This window comes from Macaca mulatta, chromosome 6, assembly GCF_049350105.2.
Source record: "Macaca mulatta isolate MMU2019108-1 chromosome 6, T2T-MMU8v2.0, whole genome shotgun sequence".
Classification (NCBI taxonomy): domain Eukaryota; kingdom Metazoa; phylum Chordata; class Mammalia; order Primates; family Cercopithecidae; genus Macaca; species Macaca mulatta.
Window position 1 is genome coordinate 112,707,306 of NC_133411.1, and position 6,180 is coordinate 112,713,485.

The 6,180-nt window shown below is 33.4% G+C and overlaps 1 pseudogene across 1 annotated transcript; it reads right to left on the reverse strand.

Moving 5' to 3' along the window:
• Positions 1–4,190: 4,190 nt before the first annotated feature.
• LOC704012 (large ribosomal subunit protein uL23 pseudogene) lies at positions 4,191–4,748 on the reverse strand (annotated as a pseudogene). Its single transcript, XR_013418192.1, has one exon. The product of XR_013418192.1 is annotated as a large ribosomal subunit protein uL23 pseudogene (transcript).
• Positions 4,749–6,180: the final 1,432 nt, after the last annotated feature.

A 6,180-nucleotide genomic window follows, 5' to 3' on the forward strand; every position in this document is an offset into this window, starting at 1 on the left:
CTAGAAAAAGAAGATGAAAAGACCATTTCATTTATTCCCCTGGTGGGATGGAACATTTTCTTCCAATATGTTTTCCAATTTACCTTTGAAATTTATGGAGTTTAAGAAAAGTACCATTCCATTATCTAACAGTTCTTGCTAATAGGCAGTTTCCTTAAATACCCAGCCTAAATTTTCCATTGCTCATCTGACTTCAAATCTTCACCATTTTCCAATCGTATGGATTTTATAACTTAATGTTTGCTAAATCCTTAGTTATTAGACATTCTCAAGATTGTAATTTTAAAACAATGCATATTAAGTGATTTTGTTCCCTCAGAAATTCTGTAAACTACCGATTGAATGCCTGAATCATTTATGCCCTATCTCGAAAAGAGTGAAAACTTTCTTTGTAAACAAATGCTCTGGAAAGCGAGAGATGAACCCATTTATTTTGCCTAGCTAAGAGAATTGTTCTGCTTCACTTGATGCTGTCAGAGTTTTTAAGAAAGAATAAAATGTAAAGTGAGCATGCTTGTGGTTATTCTCTGAGATTGAGCCAAGAATGGTATATATGGAAAGAAACAAGGCATTTTACAGAACTGGTCAGCAGCAATTTCTTTCAATCAGTAGTAACCTGTGGGGTTTTCAGTCATTGACCTAGCAGCAAAAGGTTGCATCTTTCATTACCAGTTCTTTGATATATTGGAAACTTTTTGTCCACTCACAGTTCAACTTTTATATTAGGTATTGAAAAGCAATCTTTACTAGACTTGCCAATTTAGCTGCTATATGGATTAAAATTGTTGCAAACCTTTTCTGCATATTCCTCCTGATAATTAATTTCAGCTATTTGGTAATAACAGCTAATATCAATTGAGTACTCACTATGTACCAAACACTATTTAAAGTGCTTTATCTGAAATAGTTTAGTTTCACAGAAATCTTGTTTATTAGATGTACTTATTGGCCCATTGTACAGGTGAAGAAAGTAAAGCACTGATTGAGTCATTTGCCTAAGTTTTCACCTCTAGAGTGTGGCAAAACCAGGATTAGACTCCTTATTTTTGGTCTCCAGAGACCATGCTTTTAACCACAATTTTATTATAGTGAAAATGTGAATATTTTTATTATTAAAGAACACTTTACAGCAGCATGTATGGAGTATTCTTGCCAAAAATATTAAACATGAATTTGATCAAGCCTCTAGATCCAATTTCAAATTTACAGGAAATACAGAGGACAGAGGAATGTGTTAAGGAACCGCAGCGATGCTGTCAGCAAAATCCATACTATGGGAAACTGGATACATAAGGAATCTGGTTTCTTCAACAAATAAATTGCAAGGAAAAGAGAGAGAGAGAGAGAGGAAGCCTATAGATTAAAAGAGACTTAAGAAGCACATATTAACCAATAACAACGCGTGCACCTTATCTGGACCTCTATCCAAGAAAAAAAAAAAAAAACCTTAAAATTAAGACATTATGAGAATAAATTTAAGTTCTATACATTTTGTAAATAATATCACGAAGAGAGTACATGTCTAATGTCATCGCAAAAAATGTTAAATACTTGAGGTTATGTATACGTTAGTTTGATTTAATTTTTCCACATATTAAAAAATCATAACACTACTTGTATCCCATAAGTATATATAACTGTAATTTGTCAATATGTAGTAAAAAATTTAAAAACGAGCGCTAGAGACTTGTTAGTATTAAGAAATCATTGTAAAAATTTTAAAAAGTAATCATGTTTTGGTAATGTTTTTAAAAAAAGAGACCCATATATCTGAGCCTTTTAGTCCATATATATATATATTCAGTCCATACATTTATATACAAACTCTATATACACATATTTGCCCATACATTATATATATATATGCATGTATCTAGATAGATATGAATAAAATTATATGTTCAGGATTTCCTTAGAAATATAATATGATCAGAAATATAATCAGGACGAGCTGCAGTGGCTCATGCCTGTAATCCCAGCACTTTGGGAGGCCGAGGCAGATGGATCACGAAGTCAGGAGATCGAGACCATCCTGACTAACACAGTGAAACCGTGTCTCTATTAAAAATACAAAAAATTAGTGCCGTGTGGTGGCGGGTGCCTGTAGTCCCAGCTATTCTGGAGGCTGAGGCAGGAGAATGGCGTGAACCCGGGAGGCAGAGCTTGCAGTGAGCCGAGATCACGCCACTGCACTCCTGCCTGGGCGACAGAGTGACACTCCGTATTAAAAATAATAATAATAATAATAATAAATATATATATATAAAATCAAGGATGTGATAAGTGGGTAAGGGTATCAAAAATATGTATTGGTCATGTGTTGAAAATAATGATATTATGTAATAGGGATATGTAGGTTTGTCCTATTTTTTATCGCTTTTTGTATGTTTGAAATTTTCCAAAATTAAAAGCAAAGAAAATTGAACTAAAACAAAAATAATAATTAATGGCAGTTCCTGCAATCATTTGAAAAAAGTGATTTATAACAATTTATAAAATTAGTTACTACATAGAAGCCAAAGGTTTCAAATGCTAATGGTTTTATGTTATAAACTGCCAATTCTCCTATTTGAATTAGTGTATATTTCTTTCACAGAGAACCTTGTACAGCATCATGGTGACTTTAAGAGTTAGTCTTTAGTGGGAAAATTTATTTTCAAAAGGGATCTGACAGCAAATAAAAAGATTGGAAAAATCTTTCAGAGCAGAGTATGATCAGATTTAGTATAAGTGGTACTCATTTACCAAAAGTGATTAAATTATAGTCAGGATGTACCTGAAGCACCCACTTCAGTAGACAGACTAGAATATATTTAGGAAACATGGAACACTGCACTACATCTATGCTTTACCTTTCACAAACTAATCTTGTTTCCATTATAGTGGCATGCACTAACTCTGCTTTCATCACATATTTCATTGGTGCTTAGAACATGAAACATGTAGCAAAGACCATGTTTTTCTTAATTTTTTTCTATACATACTGGAAGACAAACTGCCTATGAAAAACAATCCTTGACTCAAAAAAAGTTTGGTATAATAATGAGGGTTAGAAATGCCACAAATGGGAATAGGATCAGCTATAACAAGGGTGTTAACTTTTGCTGGTAATGCATGTCTGGCTTCTTTTAAGCAAGCATAACTATATGCTTTGGAAAAACCTTACCCTAGTAGTTATTAGATGTACTTCCTCCATAAATGACAGAAATATCTGTTCTTAAAATTAACTATTCAATGTAAGAGTTCCTAAATATATAATCTGTCACAAATCATATTCTGGCCTTTGGATACTCTAAAAGAAATCATTATGAATTTATGGGGCCAGAGCTATATATATATACACACACACACACACACACACACACATATATATACACACACACACACATATATGTGTGTGTATATATATACACTCACGCACACACATACATCTACAGTGTACTATGCTTATGAGAACTACTCATTTATCACATTTGAGTGTAGTTAAGCGGAGTACCTCAAAGCTGCATTTGACTTCAGTTTCACTTCTCCACTATAAGTTATCAGCACTCAACAGAGTGAACACATTGAGAGGTGTACAACTCTTGATCTCTTATTGATCTCTGTTTTCTCTGATATAAATTATGAGTTTTCATTTTCACTCAACACCCTGCAGGAAAGAGAAAACAGATTCAGACTAAAGCACGTGCCTGACAATATGTCTGCTGCATTGCATGAGGCAGCCTTGCTGCAGCCAACCATGGTGGAGTAAGTTGCAAATCTATAGCACCAAATTGCTTTACATCAGTTATTTCATTAGATTTTGTGCATTACCACAAACCCCGTTTTCTCTTTTCTTTTTTTTGACAAAAGAATGTTAGTGAAATTCTGTTTCAGGAAATTACTGAAGCTGCCTCATTGCCTGTAATAGTTTAAATTAAATATTCTACTTGTTTTTTAGATGTTCATGATGAGATACAGACCAAAGTCTTTTTGCCAAAAGATATATGAATTTCTAGGAAATGTCATCGTATCAGATATGTAAAGGATTTTTAAAAGTATGCTGTTTAAAAACAATGCATTTTGTTTACAATGTTTTGGGAACTGTTTTATGTGGTCTATCTTAAGGAGACAATGTGAATTTTTATGAATTACTGTTGTTTGCTTTGAATACAAAATTACTTTTCTATTAATTGTGACCCATCATTTTCTTTCTTTCTTTTTTTTTTTTTTTATGTTGAAAAGATATATATATATATATTTAGAATTAGGCAGCTGGACTCAGTTTAGATGATCCCAATTTTGTTGGCAACATCCAAAGCATCATAATCAGGAGCCAGTCGAACATACGCCTTTTTCTCTCCATCAGGCCGAATCAGGGTGTTGACCTTGGCCACATCAATGTCATAGAGCTTCTTCACAGCCTGTTTAATCTGGTGCTTGTTGGCTTTAACATCCACAATGAACACAAGTATGTTGTTGTCTTCTATCTTCTTCATGGCAGACTCAGTAGTCAGCGGAAACTTGATGATAGCATAGTGGTCAAGCTTGTTTCTCCTGGGGGCGCTCTTCTGAGGATATTTGGGCTGCCTCCAGAGTCGCAGTGTCTTGGGCCGCCGGAAGGTGGGTGACGTGGGGATCTTCTTTTTTTTGTGGCTGTGGACACCTTTCAACACTGCCTTCTTGGCCTTTAAAGCCTTCGCTTTGGCTTCGGCTTTAGGAGGGGCAGGAGCTTCCTTCTTCGCTTTCGGCGCCATCTTGTGAAAAAGCTGTGACCCATCATTTTCTCAAGAGAAGGATGGGTTAAATAATTAATTTATGCTATGACAATTGTGATTCCCATGAACATAATTTTCTATTATCTACACATAATAGTGACTACCTTGTTTAAAATGTTGATGATCAATTTCATTTATCTGTCAGTGTCACCCATAAAGTTATAAAAATGGAAGGATGAGACAATTGAATAAAAATTTCCTTCCTACTTTAAAATAGTTTCAAAATGAGAATATATTATGAATTGACTGAGTGGGAAGAGATGGTATCATAGCCAATATAATTTATACAAAGTCTTGATTTTGTGTTTCTGTCATAAACCCTGAAAGCTGGAAAAAGCAATAGTCTGTCACTTTTTCATTTTTCTCAATTCATGTTTTCTTGAAAAGCTGATTCTACTCTAAATGTTTGTGCACATACCAAACAAATATTTTGCCTCACAACCATTTGTTCATCCCAATGTGACCATATTTCTCCCCTGCTTTACAACTTTTATGACTGTGTACATATTATTAGCACATGTTTTCACTCTAAAATATCCTGGGTCAGACTATAAATTATATTATCAACATAGCCCGTATCTGTGTGCATAATTAATTCCAAAAATTCCAGTTGACTTTAGAATGCCACTTTTTATGAAATAGATCTTATTCAATTATGAGCTAAGTAGTGATTTGCAATGCCTTTTCTATGAATGTCAAAAATAAAATAAGAAATGCTGTAAATGTAAAAGGTTTTAAATAAACTTAGAAAATATAATTTTGAACATATTAAACATTTGTATTTTATTAATTTTGGAGAAAAGGTAGATTATAGTGAAATAAAAATATACTTTAGCAATTATTCATTGATACATAAGCATACAGACAGGAGTTTCTCAAGAATTAAAGTATATTAGTCCGATAAATACTTTTACAAAATATTTGCTCTGAAGCCGTCTGTTCAACAATGCCATTGAGGTAAAATATTAAAGGTAGAGAGAATTTAAAGTATTACAATATATTTGTTATGTAAATTATATTGGAAAGTTAGCATTACGCATATATATATTTGAAAGTGGGTCAAGTACAGCACCTTAATTGATCAATGGGGAAATCAGCTTATGACATTTAGATTCACCCATGACCTGATGTAAAAAAGAAATTGTCTCCTCTGTGACATTGGATTGGCATCAGTTATCTCCGGGGAAATGGAAAACCCTGAACTGATGCTTTAAAGGATAAAGAGCCTTTCAGGCACCTCTAAAGTGTGTTTTACTAAACCATGCAGATTGATGTAATAGTATCCCAAATGTAACTTTCACAATGAAATATGATGAATAATTAGGTAAAATGTTATTTCAAGATTTTATTCCCAAATGGTCCATTCCTTTGGTATTCTAAATTCCAATGACCTTGTAGGTCCAATTAGGAAGCTTAATTGAAG